Source organism: Lactuca virosa, chromosome 2 (assembly GCF_052849685.1).
Source record: "Lactuca virosa cultivar CGN04683 chromosome 2, Lactuca_virosa_CGN04683_v6, whole genome shotgun sequence".
NCBI classification, from domain to species: domain Eukaryota; kingdom Viridiplantae; phylum Streptophyta; class Magnoliopsida; order Asterales; family Asteraceae; genus Lactuca; species Lactuca virosa.
Window position 1 is genome coordinate 27097209 of NC_136427.1, and position 19245 is coordinate 27116453.

A 19245-nucleotide genomic window follows, 5' to 3' on the forward strand; every position below is an offset into this window, starting at 1 on the left:
TCAGCCCAGAAGTAGAGAGGAAGATGGGCAAAGTTAAGCATGGATCTGGCTGCTTCTACTAGAGTGCGGTTCCTTCTTTCAACTACTCCTCTTTGTTGCGGTGTATATGGGGCTGAGAAGTTGTGAGTGATGCCCTTTGACACCAAGAAACTGTTGAGAAGATGATTAGTGAACTTAGTGCCATTATCACTGCGGATGCGTCTAACTGGAAGCTTGATCTGAAGTTCGATTTCTTTGATGAAGTTGATGAAAATCTGCGGTGTCTCTGATTTGAGTCTGAGAAAGAAGACCCATATGAAGCGTGTATAGTCATCAACAATAACTAGTATGTATTTCTTGTGGTGGAGACTGGCTACGGTTGATGGACCGCAGAGATCAATGTGCAATAGCTCCAGAGGTTCAGAAATAAAAGAGTCCATTATCAGAGGGTGACTTGCTTTGGACTATTTACCACATTCACAAGCCGGACAGAGAGTATCGTTGCTGAATTTGAGAATAGGGAGACCTCAGACTAGTTCTCCTGTGACCAAGTTGTTGATGTACCTGAAGTTGAGATGAGCTAGCTTGCGGTGCCATAGCCAGCTGACTTCTGATACAGCTTTGGACAGGAAACATAACTGCGGTCTGCCAATGATCAGAGAGACATCTAAGGGGTACATGGTACCTTCGGATCGGGATTTGATCAGGCATGTGTTCCTGTCACTTGTCATTACGTAACAAAATTGATCATCAAATTCAACACGATGTCCTGCTTTACATAATTGGTCAACACTGATTAGATTGTGTTTGAGGCTTTCGACATAAGCAACCTTCTGAATGGAGAAGTTCCCCGTAGTGAGAACACCGTAACCGCGGATGACACAATTCGCATTGTTGCCGAATGTGACATTTCCACCATTGCATATTGGCCTGAAATCCCGAAGGTACTCTAACCTTCCGGTCATGTGCAAGGAGCAGGCACTGTCAATTAACCACTCATCTTCTTGTTCCTCCTTGCACAAAGCCTGAGAATTACACGGTTAGTTTAGGCATCCAAACTAGTTTGGAGCCTGGGGCAACTGATGTGTTTCTGAATGATGCATGGACCGAGGTTGCAGGGACAGGTCTCTTGTCAACTTCTAGTCCTAGTCCTGGGTGTTTGATCAGATCTGGAGTGTTGTGAGTTTTGGAAAAAGTATTAGGTTTCTGACTCTGATTGGATTTGACATAAGATAAATTCTTCTTACAACTGAACTGACATTTACAAAAGGAGGTTTTGTTTTTTGTTCTGACATTATGTTTGGTCAGTGGTTTAAAGGATGAATTGGACTTGTTCCGGTCCGAGGTGGGTAATTCCTGACATGAGTGTTGTTGGATTTCGAAAAAGTACATTTTTGAAAAGATTTTGCACATGTAGATTTATGAGTTCCTTTTGGTGGAGTTGGTAGAATACCCTTCCATTTGTTGAAATTTTGACGTGACTTTAAAAGTGTTGGTGTGGGTAAAATACCTTTCCATTTAGGATCATTTGAGGAATAGACCCGAAAACCATTTTTTTGAAAAGACTGAACACCCCTTTTTGTTTTGACAGAGGAAATAGGAGTGATTTTTGAAGTTGGACTTTCCTTTTTATTTGTTTTCTTGATAGGAGAGTTTTTTGACATGTAGTGTGAGAAAACAAATTTTTCTGGACTCTTGGACTTAGGAATTCTGACATGCTTCTTATTTTTTGAAAAACTTTGTCTGTTTGTGCCTCGAGATCTAATTTCCTTTTTGAAGGCCTTTTTGGCCAAGGATTTTGGTGAACCGCAGTCATTGATGTTTAACTGCGGTTTCCTGGAATTCTTAGGATAATTTTGAAAACGTGGGCTTGAGTCATCCGAACTTGAAGATTCTGGGATCTGAGAGCATTGTCCCACTTCAAAGTTCTCTATAGGTAATTCATGATGAATCGCCCGAAGAGTCACAGTTCCTTTTGCTAAGGACTGCGGTAGTGATGTTTTAACTACTGCAGAGTAAGTCTGAGTTGAGACTGCGGTGGGACTTTTGTGAGATTTTTGACTGCAGTGTGATGAACTGCGGTCTGAGGACAGAGGTGGAATTAGATCACATGTGTGACCCGAAACCTCAGGCACTATTTCCTCAATGACACAGTTATTGCTTAGACTATGCAGTCTACCGAAGTGAGTTTTGATATCTTCGGGAAAGGTTTTGTCATTGACAGGGAAATAAAATTCTCGGTCCGGAGGGACATACAATTTGTCTTTGTTGAACCGGGGTGAGGAATCCATTGCGGTAGGATATCCATTTGACCAACCCCAATTGTATGTATTGTCCATGGTTCCATTGTTCACCAAATTTTCAATAGCTTCACTTTCATTAAACAAATTTTCAATTAAGAGATTTAAGCATACAATTTCACTCTGAGCTAAATCTCTCTGATTCAAAGCTATCTCTAATTGGGTTTCACTTAACATTCTTGCATCTTTTTCTAACTCTAGGTCCTTCTCTAACATAGCCATCTTAAGTCTTTTGTTATCTAGTCGTCCTCTTACGTGGAACATCTCTTGCAAAGTGATTCTCTTTGAAGTTTTTGAAGGAGTCTTCCAAACTTTCACCAGTATGAGCTTTGAAGTTGTTGAACTCATTGAGTACGGTAGTAAGCTTCTTGTCTTGTGCTTGTTCTGAGCCTTCGTACAAATTCTTGAGAACTTCCCAGATCTCTTTTGCTGATTTGCAATTTATGATAATATCGAAGTTGTCAGGAGCAACTCCACAGGAGATTTCATAAAAAGCAACAACATCATTTTCCATTTTATCGAGATCATCCTTGGTGGGACGGCTCATGACTGGTTGACCTCCTCCTAATCTGGTTGTAGCGCCGTCGGTTTGAACAGGTGTAAGTACTGGGACATGTGGTCCTTCTTCTACGGATCGCCATACATCTCTACCAAGTCTTCTCAAGTACCTTTCCATTCTTTGTGACCAGTGATGATATTCATTTGCTACCAGTATTGGGGCTCGGTTGGAACCACCAACACTGTTGGAAACATTCAGAGATAACGATTGAGCCATTTTGAAGTTGTTTTTTTTAGAGACGAGCTTAAGTGGTATAGAAAGCCTTTTGAAAAAAAAAATCAGAGTTCCGTTTTCAAAAAGCAACCACTATGGCTCTGATACCAATTGTTGAGAGAAAAACTTAGAGATACACTTGAACAAAACGTTAGAACAAGTATATTGCGGAATAGTTAATCTCAAAGGATCTGAAAGCTCAACAATAATATTAATAAGTTAGAGTTAAATAGTTAGAGAGTTAGTTGCGGAAATGTAAAGAAATAGAAATGACGACAATTGTTATATCAAGAAAACACACAAGTTGATTCATAACAAGTAATGCATTCAAACCGAGTTAATAAGGTAGATCAAACTTGGTGATTAAGTCTCAAAGACTTGCTCCGAAGAGAGGTTATAATCAGTTATGTTCCAGTAACAAGTAAGAAGTGAAGAGTAGAAATATAGAGAAATAGAGAAGATAACTTCAGAGAAATGTATTTAGAATAGAAACATAAATTATCCGTATTGGATATAAGAGAATAAGTCTCTATTTATAGAAACTCAGAAATGCACTCGATTACATCTCTATACGTAGCCATGCAAGGCATACTGGATAATAGAGTGTATTACAATAAAGACAAAAGAAGTAATCTAGCTAAGTTGACTGCGGTAGAAAGAGTCCGGTTGCGGTTGCTGATGAAAAGACTGACTGCGGGTGCTGAAGTGGCTGCGGTAGCAAAGTTCAAGAGGGTCACTTTCATGATTCAACAGGAAGGTATACTACTCCTTTGGTGAGTGTTTTGGGGTTTCGAAGCGAGAGATGACCCGGAGGTCCGTGTCGGATTTGTGTTTATGAGAGACGAGGGTTTCGATATTCAGTGGGTTAGGTGAAGGGTCCTTTCGTAGCCGTTTAATCGGGAAGGTGAGGACTATACCAATCAAAATCGAATGACGACAACAAATCTTTTTAGGTAAAACATGTGTTAAGTTGTATTCGCACGAAATGTTCGTTAGAGTGATAGTGCATCGTGTGTTTCTTTTCAGTGTGTTCCATTTGATCGATGTTATTGTTACTGCAATTGATTCACATTTATGTTACTAGTACTGATAGTAGGAATGTTGCAAAACTAGGGTATTAGTTTTCAAGTAAAGTATTTCCCGATTTTTTTTTGAATGTTGCAAACAATTCATAGTAGAAGTATATATAAATAAACTTATGAATTTAGTAGTAATGACTCGAATGTAATCTTGTAATCTTTGTTCCACGCCTGATCCACTCCTAAGATCACTTGGCATATACCAGTTGTGTATAATTAAGGTCCAATAGGCCATTGAACTTAATGAGTCTGCCCTAGGTCCACAACCAAACAAGGAGCAGGACCTGAGGCGGACTCATCATTTCTAAGTCGATCGTCTCTTAATTACACATAATCTTGAGGTATACATTAAGTAATCTTAGAGTCATCATAAGCAAATCAGTTGTAATACCAGGTTATGAAATATGTGGTAAACTCCCAATGAAATAAAATGCATGCCAATTTTATTGATATACTCTAGTTCATAGAGTACAGGAAAGTTTCACCCTTATATTAGGTCTATATTTCGTTAATGTAAGGAAAAACTTTGACGGCGGCACGACCCCTTGAATAGTGTAGCCTCTACATTTGAAGGTCGAATTTATGTATATGACGGGGCAGTGTTCAAACGTACGCCAGGAGTTTGAGTCTGTAATGGTATGTCAGTAGTGTACACACTACTCATGGCGGGTGGGGTTTCGTGGGCCATAGTATGAAGACATGAAAGTCTGCATTGTCCTATCCTCTGCTCTAGCTTCTGTTATTTGATGTCCTGCTTTTACCACACGTTTTCTCTAACGCTGTTTGACGTTCCCGATACTCCCTAATCTCGGCTCGAGTTGCGGTCACTTCCCTCTGAAGGCTTTGATGTGTTCTTTGATCTGTTCGTGGCCTCCATCTAGGTGACGAAGGCGAATTGTGGTGATCTTGGTGGTAGCGCCAACCTCCATGCTTTCGGCTGACCGTTGCTCGTGTTTGTACGCTCAAGTGAGTGATGTGGCGTATTATGACAAGGAGAGCTGTGTCTACTAATCCTCCTCTGTTGAAGTTGTAGAAGCCTCATCCGTGTCATAGGGAGGGGGTTAATCTTGTTCCTAACTCCGTCTCTATAAATCTACGGCTTATTGAAGCGTCGGACCATGGAAGCCTCGTCGGGGTCTTCTCCCATTTCTTCTTTTCCTTTGTTTTCCTTCGGGTTCTCTTCCTCTCGTTCCTCTTCCGAATTGTCTTCGGGGTCTTCCTCTATTATTTCTTCAGGATCCTCTTCGAATTTCTCTCTGATCCAACCACCATTTTCCTGGTTAGGAAGAATAGGGTCTCTTGGTAGTTGAGCTCCCGTTACGTTGCTTGTGCGAGAATAGGAGTAGAAGAGATAATTAATAGACGTCTAATCCTATAATTACTTATAGGGGTGATCCTTATTAGTCACGTCTATAATCACATAGTGCATACCAGTTATACATAATCTGAGATAGAACAGACCTTCGAATAAATGAGTCTACTCTAAGTCCACAACCAAACAAGGAACAGGAAGTAGAGCAATAGTCATAGATTCTGAGTCTATAATATCTTTAATTATGTGTAACCTTAGCGTATGCACTTAGTCATTATAGACCTACTAATAGGGGTCTTTAGTTTTCACATAAGTTGGTTATAGTATCACCAATACTCCCATAGTATTTTAATGTTTGTCTTAAGTTTTCAATGTTTCTTTGTAGATAGAGTTGGTAAGTTTTAGACTTGTTGCAACACCACAACCATTCCCGGGCATATGCTAATTACTTTTGGGATAGACATAGTTGATCAGGCTATGTCATTCCCAGACCTGACTATGCATCCCCAAGCCTACTTGTGCCGTTCAACAATCACCACTTTTGTTTTGATCTAGTATGATGCTGACCTGAGTATGTATGCATGCATGTATACTTTTAACAAGAAACTATTTATTTCTAAAAGTATAGTCATTTGAAAATGTTTAATCAGAGACTTTAGTCCCAATGCATTTATAGTTTGTATATCTTATGTGGTTCGATATACTTAGTTCACTATAAACAATGCTCTGATACCAATCTGTCACACCCCCAAACCAAGGATGGCGGAAACGTCCGGGGGTGGAGGACTTCATGTATAGTATCACAACAACGAGTGTAATAGTACTCAAAGTAAATACAACCATCATAAATATAATTGAAAAGGTTACACCACAATATATGTTTACATGTTTCAAAATCAATTACATTATGATGACAAAATGAACAGTTTGACGATTTAACGTCCCATCCTCAAAATGCTGTTGATTTCCTGTTTCACTGATTTCCTGAGAATACAAGTAGTTTTGAAAAAGTGTCAACAATTAAGTTGGTGAGTTCATAAGAGTTTTATTTGAGAAAGAAGCCATTTTCCTTGTAAAAGCGATAGAGTATGATTCCAGAAAATCCAATATTTTCTTTGTTAAGAGTGAAATGAACGCCCCTATGTTATGCGATAATGTACCCTAGATAGACCCGTAGATTCCTTCTATAATCACCCAGCATATACAAGTTATATAAAATTTAAGTTAAATAAACCGTCGAATATAATGGGTCTGCCCTAGGTCCACAACCAAACAAGGAACAGGAAGTAAGGTGGGCCCACCAATTCTAAGTCGATTGTGACTAGATTCTTATATAACTCTAGCATATACACTTAGAAATTATAGATGAAGTCTAACAATTCTAGATGAAATGTAGTTTTAATATCATAAAAGCCATTTTGTGTAAACCCGGTACTTTATAATGTACCTCTTTTGTATAAACCAGATACTTTGTAATGTACCCCTTTTGTATAAACCCGGTACTTTGTATTTGTACCCCGTTTATATGAGAACCCGGTACTTTGTAATGTACCCCTTTTGTATAAACCTGATACTTTGTAATGGACCCCTTTTGTATACACCCGGTACTTTGTATTTGTACCCCGTTTATATGAGAACCCGGTACTTTGTAATGTACCCTTTTTGTATGAAAACTCGGTACATTGTATTCGTACCCTGTTTAAATGAAAACCTTTTGTAATGAGTTCGAAATGTAAATGAAACATAAACTATACCTATTATAGTTTATCATAATGTTTGTATTGTACATGCAACCTAACTATACCTATTATAGTTTAGCACGTTTGTTTGTGGTGTATAATAGACTTAACTTTACTTATTATAATTTATTATAATTATTTGTAGTGGTAGTACTTCTTTGTATATGATTCATACCTTTAAACTAAGGTAAATAATATCTACTATCAGCAACATGTATTCAAATAATACTACACACCTTGATCAACAAGTTACAAGGTGTAAATAGGATTGTTAACTATTTATAGTTTTTAACTTTTGTGTTCCTGCTATTGGAAAAATTTATACAAAAATCATCAGAGGTCGAAATTTAGATCCGTAAACTCTGAGGATCTAGAAAATGTGTCTATTTTATTGATAATTTTTATCATGATTTTTAGTGACTTTTAACTTGTGTAAAAATGTCCGACTTCACAGACTGGTCCGAAGTGGTTTCTGAAATGATAGGCTGTTTTGTAAAAATCGCCATAAATTGTCGAAAAATCGTATGGAGATGTGTAAGTAGTCATTTTAAAGTTATAAACTTGAACTATTTTCAGATTAAACAGTTTTGAAAATATTAAGTTTAAGATGGTCAAAACAGTCCGTGAATAGAACTCAACTTTTCTGTTGAAAGATGATGTTTGAGTTTAGTTAACTTTTTTTTTTGTGTTCTAACTTGTATTATCCCCCTAAAACTTGAAGAAAACATGAAAATGTGGGGGTATGAACTCAACTTGAGTGATTTCAGAAGGTGGATGATGAATAGAAGAAGTTTCCAAGTCAAGAACACTTGGGAGATGCTTGAAGATTTGAAGATCTAGCAACATTTATGATGATGTTTGTGTAAGAAACCTATGATTTGAGTGAAAGGATGTAAGATAATCAAGTGTAGGATGATGTTACTTACCAAACTTGGAGGGAAAAAGCTCAAGAATAGCCTTCAAATTCAAGTTTTAGAGAGAGGAAGTGAGAGAGAGAAATGGGTTTGATCCTTGGTGAAAGTGTGTAGAATGTGGGAGGTGGAGTAAAGATTTTCAGCCTTGATCACCCTCATATGCTGGAGAAAGAGGGTGGAAGGACTAATGATTGATTGAATAGTGATGAATAGTGACTGGGGATGGACATGGAGTGTGTGTGTGGGATTGCTTGTGTCATAACCTAAAGATAAAGTCAACACTCCACCCATAAATCTTACCTACTAGATTTTGTCCTTAGGTAATGATTTTCCCTAAAATGTGTTTAAATTATGAATATATATGCTCTTATATGTCAAAATATGAGTTTGGGTGCAAATCCCATGTTAAAATAATGAAAAACGGGCTTAAAACGAAGTCGTGGTCGAAAACCGGGTGAAAGATGCATTTCAGCGAAGCTTCTCGGATTAGGCCAAAGGTTCGGTCCCTGCTGCTGGGCCCGAAGGCGAAACAGACCGAAATGGGCCGAAGGCGAAGGCAGGAAGAGAAGCGAAGGCGAAGTTCGGATTCGGTTCGCATGGTTCGGTTTCGCCAGTCTTCGGTTCTTGCAAGAGGGTTTCGGTTCTTATGGGTTTCGCTTCTTAGGGTTTCGGCCCTAAGAAGGTTCGGTCCTATAAGGCCGATTTTCATATCAACTTCCTGTTTTGAGCGGTTTTTCACCAAGTTAAGTGTCGGGATGCCCCAAATGATTATAAAAAGTTAGAAGAGATTTTGAGAGAGATTTGGGAGAGATTAAGATCGATAAAGAGAGATTGAAAGAGACTTTGTTTGTGACCTTTTTGAGTGTTTACCTTCGCAACTCAAGGTTCGTAAACCCCGTTATGACTTGTTATGAGTGTTATACACCCCCGAAGGGTATGTATCAGTGTTTTATCGAGTAGTTCCATCACTTACCTTGATTAGGGTTTAAGAATTCTGAACATATGAATTTTCCAAGTGATAACTCATTATTAAAAATAGTAAGTTGTACAATAGTAACATAATGTAATCCCTAATATACAAGGGTTAGTTGAGTTGATCGGTTTGACTTGTTCACTTTATTTGACTTTGACTTGACCGGAAATTGATGGTTGTCACATCATCCCCTCGTTACAAGGAATTTCGTCCCGAAATTAGCGTTTTGACTGGGACTACGAGAGTTTGGGGAAAAGATGTGGGTACTTTTCGTAGCACATGGAATTGATATGGTAAGGACCAAGCCATCTTATGTTAATTGACGACGTTTGGACATCTTATTCTAACCAGTGTTAAGTCGATTTAAAACCACCAGTGATTGTTTTGGAATGGTGGTGTATTCTATGTATATTCCTTTATGCTCTCCGCTTTATCCTTGTTATTACTACTCCGAATATTTTATAATGTAATTAGTGAGTTCTATTAGTACAAGTGCTTCAACAATTAATGACGAAATTTGCAATATAAATCCTACCAGATCTTTTATAATCGCTTGGTGTAAACTAATCGTATATCATTAAGATTGCAAGGGCATTCGAATGAGTGACTCCGACTTAAGCCCACAACCAAACAAGGAACAGGAAATAAGGCGAAATTACACATCCTAAGTCTATAGAACTTTAATGATATATGACCATGATGTTTACACTAACCATTACAGATTCACCGGTAAGAATCCTGAGGTTTTTTTTAAACGATATGACTTACTCGGGGGAGAGGGGCAGTTTACGAGTAGGGTTTGTCGTGTTTTCGAGATGCTTTCATCCTTTCTCGAATTTGTACTAAGTCATAAGTGATAACTTCTCCTCGGAGCGCTGTATAGGGCCTACTTTAGTGTTTCTCGTTTGATTAGATCGGTAGGGAACATATGGGTTCGTTTTACGCGACTAGACTTATTCGGATGGTAGAACGTTCACTCGCACTCCTGGGTAGCCTTGTCCTGAAGTTCATGGTAGGACTCGTACCTGGTCCATCTATCATTAACTTACGCATATAAGTCTTATGTAATTAAGGTTGGTAAGACAGTTGGATGGGTGACTCTGCCCCAAGTCCACAACCAGACAAGGAAGAAGAAATAAAGCGGAAACACACATCCAATGTCCGTAGAATCTTGATTATATATTATCCTCGCGTATACACTTAGTAGTGATAGACTAACCGTATTCGTCCCAAGCTTCTGTGCTTGAACCTTATTTGCTGCATGCGTGACATTACCGAATGGTCTTCTGGAAATACTTGTGGAAAGGTTTCGGAAGGTATAATACTCCTTTGGTGAGTGTTTTAGGGTTTCGCAGCGAGAGATGACCCGGAGGTCCGTGTCGGATTTGTGTTTATGAGAGACGAGGGTTTCGATATTCAGTGGGTTAGGTGAAGGGTCCTTTCGTAGTCGTTTAATCGGGAAGGTGAGGACTATACCAATCAAAATCGAATGACGACAACAGATCTTTTTAGGTAAAACATGTGTTAAGTTGTATTCGCACGAAATGTTCGTTAGAGTGATAGTGCATCGTGTGTTTCTTTTCAGTGTGTTCCACTTTGATCGATGTTATTGTTACTACAATTGATTCGCATTTATGTTACTAGTACTGATAGTAGGAGTGTTGCAAAACTAGGTTATTAGTTTTCAAGTATAGTATTTCCTGATTTTTTTTAATGTTGCAAACAATTCATAGTAGAAGTATATATAAATAAACTTATGAATTTAGTAGTAATGACTCGAATGTAATCTTTTAATCTTTGTTCCACGCCTGATCCACTCCCAAAATCACTTGGCATATACCAGTTGTGTATAATTAAGGTCCAATAGGCCGTTGAACTTAATGAGTCTGCCCTAGGTCCACAACCAAACAAGGAGCAGGACCTGAGGCAGACTCATCATTTCTAAGTCGATCGTCTCTTAATTACACATAATCTTGAGGTATACATTAAGTAATCTTAGAGTCATCATAAGCAAATCGTTTGTAATACCAGGTTATGAAATATGTGGTAAACTCCCAATGAAATAAAATGCATGCCAATTTTATTGATATACTCTAGTTCATAGAGTACAGGAATGTTTGACCCTTATATTAGGACTATATTTCGTTAATGTAGGAAAAACTTTGACGGCGGCACGACCCCTTGAATAGTGTAGTCTCTACATTTGAAGGTCGAATTTATGTATATGACGGGGCAGTGTTCAAACGTACGCCAGGAGTTTGAGTCTGTAATGGTATGTCAGTAGTGTACACACTACTCATGACGGGTGGGATTTCGTGGGCCATAGTATGAAGACATGAAAGTATGCATTTTCCTATCCTCTGCTCTGGCTTCTGTTATTTGATGTCCTGCTTTTACCATGCATTTTCTCTAACGCTGTTTGACATTCCCGATACTCCCTAATCTCGGCTCAAGTTGCGGTCACTTCCCTCTGAAGGCTTTGATGTGTTCTTTGATCTATTCGTGGCCTCCATCTAGGTGACGAAGGCGAATTGTGGTGATCTTGGTGGTAGCCCCAACCTCCATGCTTTCGGTTGACCGTTACTCGTGTTTGTACGCTCAAGTGAGTGATGCGGCGTATTATGACAAGGACACCCTGTCTACTAATCCTCCTCTGTTGAAGTTGTAGAAGCCTCATCCGTGTCACAGGGAGGGGGTTAATCTTGTTCCTAACTCCGTCTCTGTAAATCTACGGCTTATTGAGGCGTCGGACCATGGAAGCCTCGTCGGGGTCTTCTCCCATTTCTTCTTTTCCTTTGTTTTCCTTCGGTTTCTCTTCCTCTCTCTCCTCTTCCGATGTTGTGATGATGCAGAGGGGACATGTGATTGCATACGCTTCGAGGAAGCTAAAGTCACACGAAGCAAAGTATCCCACACATGATTTGGAGTTGGGGGCGGTGGTTTTTGCCCTTAGATTTGGCGTCACTATCTCTATGGTGTTTGGTGTACTATCTACATGGTCCATAAGAGCTTGAGATATCTTATGGATCAGCCTAACCTGAATATGAGGCATAGGAGGTGGTTGAATGTTGTGAAAGACTATGATTGTGAGATTTTGTATCACCCGGGAAAGGCTAAATGGTGGCCGATTACTTGTGCCGAAGAGCCGTGAGTGCCCCGATTCGGGATGTATGCATGAGAATGACTGTGATGACCCCTGTTTTGGAAATTATCAAGGAAGCACAGTCAGAGGCCATAAAGGAAAAAAAACCAGAAAAGTGAGCGGGTGGTCGGCTAGATTTCATCTTTTGATATCGATAGCCACAAACTTTTGACTCTTCATGAGTGGGTATGGGTACCGTATGCGGGTTGGGCCCGGCGTATTTTGATGGAGGAGGCCCACACGTCGAGATTTTACATTCAACCAGGGGCTACTAAGATGTATCTCGACTTGAAGCATATTTGCTGGTGGCCCTATATGAAAAGAGGTGTGACCTGGTTTGTAGAACGATGTTTAACCTGCCGGAAGGTCAAGGCTGAGAACCAGTACCCTCATGGCGAGTTGCAGCCTCTGGAGGTTCCCCTATGGAAGTGGGAATATATCACCATGGATTTTATTAAGAAGTTGTCGAGAACTGCGAGGGGTGTTTGACACTATCTAGGTGATAATGGATCGTTTGACGAAGAGTGTTCATTTCTTAGCCATGATCGACAACTCTTCTGCAGAGAAGTTGGCTAAGATTTATGTTCGAAAGGTGGTGGCTCGACATGGAGTGCCGACTTCTATTGTGCCAGATCGGGATGTACGTTTTACTTCCAGGTTCTGGAAGATATTTCACGAGGAGTTGTGGACCCGACTACATTTCAATACTCCATACCATCCACAGATGGATGGGTAGAGTGAGCAGACTATTCAGACTCGTATTTGTTGGGGAGAGTGTGGACAGAGGGTCACGGGGAGCATCGAGGCAGTTCTCAAGATGATTGAGCTTATACATCAGGTTAAACATAGATTGTTGACAACTCAGAGCACTAGAAGAGTTATGCCGAACAGTGATGCTCTAACCTAGAGTTTCAGGTGGGGTATTTGGTGCTTCTAAAGGTGTCACACGGGAAGGGTGTTATCAGCTTCAGGAAGCAGGGAAAGATGGGCCCCAGATTCATTGGCCCTTTCTATGTTTTGGCCTGTCTGGGCAAGGTGACTTACCGTAGGAGGTTAGACAGATTCATGATACCTCCCATGTTTCCCAGCTGAGGAAGTGTATAACAGACAAGACAACTGTGGCCCCTTTGGAGGACATTCAGATCGATGATTGGTAGAACTATGTTAAGAATCCTGTGGCAATTTTTGATCAGAAAGTAAAGACCTTGAGGAACAAGGTAGTGAACTTGGTTAAAGTTCAGTGGCAGCACCGGAGAGGTTAGAAGTGGAGGTGGGAACCCGATTACGAAATGCGTGAGCAATATCCTGACCTGTTTCCTGAGGCTGACTTCGAAAGCGAAGTCTGATTCTAGTGGGGGAGAATTGTAACATCCTGATACCATGTATTTTTATTATCGCTCTTGTCTTTATCAAATGTTGCACAATTGGTCCCTTGAGGAAAAAAGGATTGCATTGGTGGTCGTACGCTGGGCGTACTTAAGAATACACATAGCGTACTCATGCTGCATGGAATCGTGGATGACGAGCTAGGACGCTAGGGATACGTGTGGTACATCGGGCGTATTAGCCCAGACTCCAAAACCTAATCTTCGGGGTTGCCCCTATATAAAGAACATGATGCCCCCATTTGATCATCCTTATCAGCCACCATACACTCCCTAAACCCTAATTTATGAGTTTAAGAGCTTGTGTGAGTGTTTTTGAAGGGTTTTGAGCATCCTAACAACCCTAAGGTGCACATACATCCCTAAATGCTTTGGAACTATGTTTTCTCTATTATACTTGCAAAATTGATGTCCAAAGCATTTTCCTATGTAGAATATAATCATAGGTACTTGTACAAATAAAAACTAGATAGTAATACATACCTCTTCTTGTAGTTGATTGCTTGGAGCTTTAAGAGCCTAGCACCAATAATGTGAATGCCTCAAGTGGAATCACAAATCACCACAACAACTTGGAAGACTTGAGAGAATATGATCACTCTTAGAAATTGGCTATGCTTTTTTATCTCACACACTAGTGCCGATTTCTAAAGCCTTGGACTTCTTTATATAGTATGGATGATTAGGTTTACATCCATGTAACCCTAATACCCATGACCTTTCACATACTTAGGATCCATGGATCAAAAGCTCCATGGAATATCCATGGATCAAAAGCTCCATGGAATATCCATGGACTTCCATGCAAGCTTAGCCCATCCTAAATAATCAATTGGCCCATACTATTAGAATCCATATTTAACTAGTCTCTTTTGATCATTAAATTAATCCAAATTAATTCTTGATCAATACTAATTAAATAATATGATTTCATATTAATATACTATAACTTATAATATATTAATAAACCATAAACATACTCTTCTCAAAAAACTATCCATACAAATTGTTCCGGTGAAGTGCAACCCAAATGGACCATGTCGGGTCGAGTCACGTGACATACCAAATATAGATATGGACTTAGACACCTTATCCAATAGTCTCCCACTTGGATAAGTCTGATAACTATAGTTGCAAGCATGACTTCAGAAATCGACCAACAATCGTAGCTCTTAAAACTTTGTCGAACTATGAAATGCCATTTTAGATAAGTGATCACATAATCCTTCGTGCTCAAGATATCAGCCGGACAAATACATGGAACAACGTCGTACTTATTGTCCAGCAGTTTGTTTCCCGATTTCCGATTTGTTTGACATAGAAATCAATGGAACACATCAATTTAGTTCTGACCGGGCCCGGCACATAGGTCAAAAAAAATCATCGAGGGGCCCAAGATATCCCTTTTAATCTTCCAAGGACTAAAAGGAACAGATAAACTTCGACTCATATGCTTGTACTAAGTACTCGCTGAATCATGCACAATAGCACATTTTATAACATCAAGTTACTGATGTGTTTTCATAGTATCAATGTACAACCAAGTCATAGTCAACAACTCATATCTCTAGGTTTGAAGACTTATATGATATTACCGTCTCACGATCACTCGAGATAAATTCCATGAAGTGATACAAGCGAGCTTGGGTTTAATCCAATACTCAGAACTTATGAGCACTCATGAATGTTGTAGCAACCATTCCTATGTCTAATACAATTCAGAAAAATCTACAAACCCAATTCATGATAGTCTTATTTCAATACCTACTTCCAAAGTATGATTGATTGTGGAAAGTTTGAATAATATAATTATTCTAAAAGTCAAAACATGCAAAGTTGAAACAATAGTAAATGATTGACACAAGATAGTAACTTTACTCATAAACAAATAAGAACTTTTATTTAATCATCAAGTGTCAATTATATTTTACAAGTTTCAGAAATAGCTATCTAATTATTAAAAATAATATCGTCCTTCAGCCCAATGCTCCTTGCATGCTGCAAATGCTTAACCCTAGTTAGTCCCTTCGTGAGGGGATCTGTTGGGTTATCTTCTAACGATACCCTCTTTGGCATGAGGAGTCCTTCTTCTATCTTGTATCTTATGAAGTGATACTTTTTGTCAATGTGTCTGGATCTGCCATGATCTATTAGTTCCTTGGCTAAGGCAACCGCAATATTGTTGTCACAGAAAATCTCCATAGGCTCCTTTATAGCTGGTACCACACCAAGGTCTCCAATGAAGTTCTTCAGCCATATCGCCTCCTCCGCTTCGCTTGCTGCTATGTACTCTGATTCACAAGTTGAATCAGCTACTATCTCCTGCTTGGAACTTTTCCAAGTAATCGCTCCTCCATTCAGGTTAAATACCCAGCCCGACTGAGAGCGGAAATTATCTCTGTTGGTCTGAAAGCTGTTGTCACTATACCTTGTCACTCTCAAGTCATCACTCCCACCGAAGTTAAGGACCCAGTCCTTAGACCTTCGCAGGTACTTGAGAATATTCTTTACCGCAGTCTAGTGGGGTTTGCCAAGGTTCCCCTGATATCTGCTGACCATGCTTAAAGCAATGGCCAGATCAGGTCGAGTACAAGTCATAGCATACATGATCGAGCCAAGAACGAAAGCATATGGTAATCGACTCATCTCAGCTATCTCAGCGTCTGTACTCGGGCACTAAGTCTTACTCAGTCTGGCATTGCTCTATATCGGTAAGTCACCTTTTTTGTAATTTTCCATGTTGAAAATCTTCAACACCTTGTCCAAGTAGGTACTTTGACTAAGTCCAATTAGTCTTTTACTCCCGTCTCTCAATATCCTTATCCCTAGTATATAGGCAGCTTCTCCAAGTTCCTTCATAGCGAATCACTTCCCAAGCTAGGACTTAACCTCCTGCAAGGTTGGGATGTCATTTCCTATGAGTAGTATGTCATCCACATACAATACCAAAAAGCTAACTATACTCCCACTAGCTCTGACGTATACACATGACTCATCTTCGCTTCTCGAAAAACCAAACTCTTTGACCTTCTCTTCGAAACAAAGAATCCATCTGCGAGATGCTTATTTTAATCCATAAATGGATTTCTCAAGCTTACACACTCTATTAGGGTGCTTCACATCGACAAAACCCTCTGGCTAACTCATTTAAACATCCTCAGCCAACTTTCCATTAAGAAAAGCGGTTTTGACATCCATTTGCCATATTTCATAGCCATGAAATGCAGCTATGGCTAGCATAAGCCTAATAGACTTAACCTTTGCTACTGGCGAGAAGGTTTCATCATAGTAGACTCCCGGAGTTCGAGTGAAGCCTTTCGCAACCAGTGGAACCTTGTATGTGTGTACCTTCCCATCCATGTCGGTCTTCTTCTTGAAGATCCATTTGCACCCGACTATCTTACGACCCGGTACATTGTCAACCAAGTTCCACACTTGATTGTCATACATGGATTGGATCTCGCTGTCCATAGCCTCTTTCCATTTAGCAGACTCAGGGCCTGCCATGGCTTCCTTATAGTTGTTAGGTTCATCCAAATTTACCAGTGTACTATCACCGATTAATGTATCACCTTCCGTAGTAATATGGAAACCATAGTAATGATCAGGTGGATTCCTAACTCTGGTGGAACGCCTGAGAGGTACAGACTCGTCAGTTGGTTCAACAAGAGTTTCCTCCTCAGGTTGATTGCTAGGGTTTGAGGTTCCTTCACCACTTGACTCTTGAAGCTCTTCAAGGTCAATTTTCCTCCCACTGTTTCCTTGGCTTATGAATTCTCTCTCACGAAAGACTCCTCTCCTTGCCATAAAGACCATATTTTCATTGGGTCTGTAGAAGAGGTAACCAATGGATTTTTGTGGGTAGCCGATGAAAATACACCACTCACTACGAGGTTCGAGCTTATCGTGAGTCTCGCGCCTCACGAAATCCTCGCAACCCCAAATGTTCATGTGGTCTAAAGTGGGAGCTTTCCCAGTCCACATCCCGTGAGGTGTTTTGGCAACCATTTTAGTTGGGACTAGATTAAGGATATATGCGGTAGTCTCTAAGGCATACCCCCAAAATGAGATTGGTAACGAAGCTCGACTCATCATGGAATGAACCATGTCCAACAAGGTTCTATTGCGCCTCTCGGCCACACCATTAAGCTGTGGTGTCCTAGGAGGTGTCAATTGTGAAAGAATTCCACATTCCTTAAGATAGTCAAGAAACTCTATGCTAAGATACTCACCACCTCAATCGGATCGAAGCATTTTAATGTTCCTGTCCAGCTGATTCTCCACTTCCTGTTTAAACTCTTCAAACTTTTCAAAGGTTTCCGACTTATGCTTGATCAAGTAGATATAGCCATATCTACTGTAATCATAAGTAAAAGTCACATAGAAGTGGTTAGCATCCCTTGTGGCGGTTCTGAAGGGACCACACACATCGGTGTGTATGAGATCCAACAAACCCTCACCCCTTGCACAAGTACCAGTGAAGGGTGACTTTGTCATTTTTCCAAGAAAACAAGACTCACAACTATCATCCGACTTTAAGTCAAATGATTCCAAGACTCCAAACTTTTGGAGTTGGCCTATGCGCTTCTTGTTAACAATGCCACAAGGATGCCTTATCCAAACTAGTGGAAGAATCAATATGCAATACATTATTTCCTAAGTTATCTACAACATTCACAGCTTCATATACACCATTGCAAGGTAATGCTTTAAAATAAAATACATCATTATAAAAAACATTAATAGCACCACATTCATTATCAAATGAAAAACTATAACCTTGTTTGTACAAGCCATGAAAAGAAATAATATTTCTCGCCATTTCAGATGAGTAACAACATTTATTCAAAGCTAATGCTAACCCACTACCTAGCAATAAATAGTAAACTCCAATCTTGGTGACAGGTGATGATTTCCTATTCCCCATGATTAAGTTTATCTTCCCGTGCTCCACATCCTCACTTCTTTTTAGTCTCTGCAAATCAGAACAAATGTGAATTCCACACCCTGTATCAAGGTCCCAAGAATTAGTATGTGGTGAGTTATTAGACAATATAGTGTAAAAACCTGCAAAGGATGGTTTGATCTTCCCATCCTTTATATCCTACAAGTACTTGGGGCAGCTTCGCTTCCAGTGCACCTTTTCCTGACAATAGAAGCATTGTGCATCTTTTGGGTTGGAAGAGGGAGTAGCAGAACTACCCTTGGTTCCACTTGAAGAAGAGCCATCAAGAGACCTTCCCTTGGTTCCCTTCGAAGAGGTCTTCCTCTCTTTCCCTTTTCCTTGTCCGATTGCCAGAACAGGGGCGGTAGTAGGAGTGGTAATAACATTCTTAGCTTTGAGACTACTTTCAGCAGTTCTCAAAAGTCCTTGAAGTTTGCTAAACGTGACTTCCTATTTGTTCATATAATAAGTCATACGAAACTGATCATAACAAGAGGGTAAGGAGTATAGAATAATGTCTATTGCTAACTCCTCATCAAAGTTACCATTTAGCTTGAGCAACCGGTGCACGAATCTTTGCATTTTCTGCAGGTGGCCCGTGATGGACTCTCCATCATTCATCTTAGTTGTTATCATGGAGGTGATGATTGCATACCTCTTTTGACGAGCAATCTGATGGTACCTTTCCATCAGATCCTGGTGCAT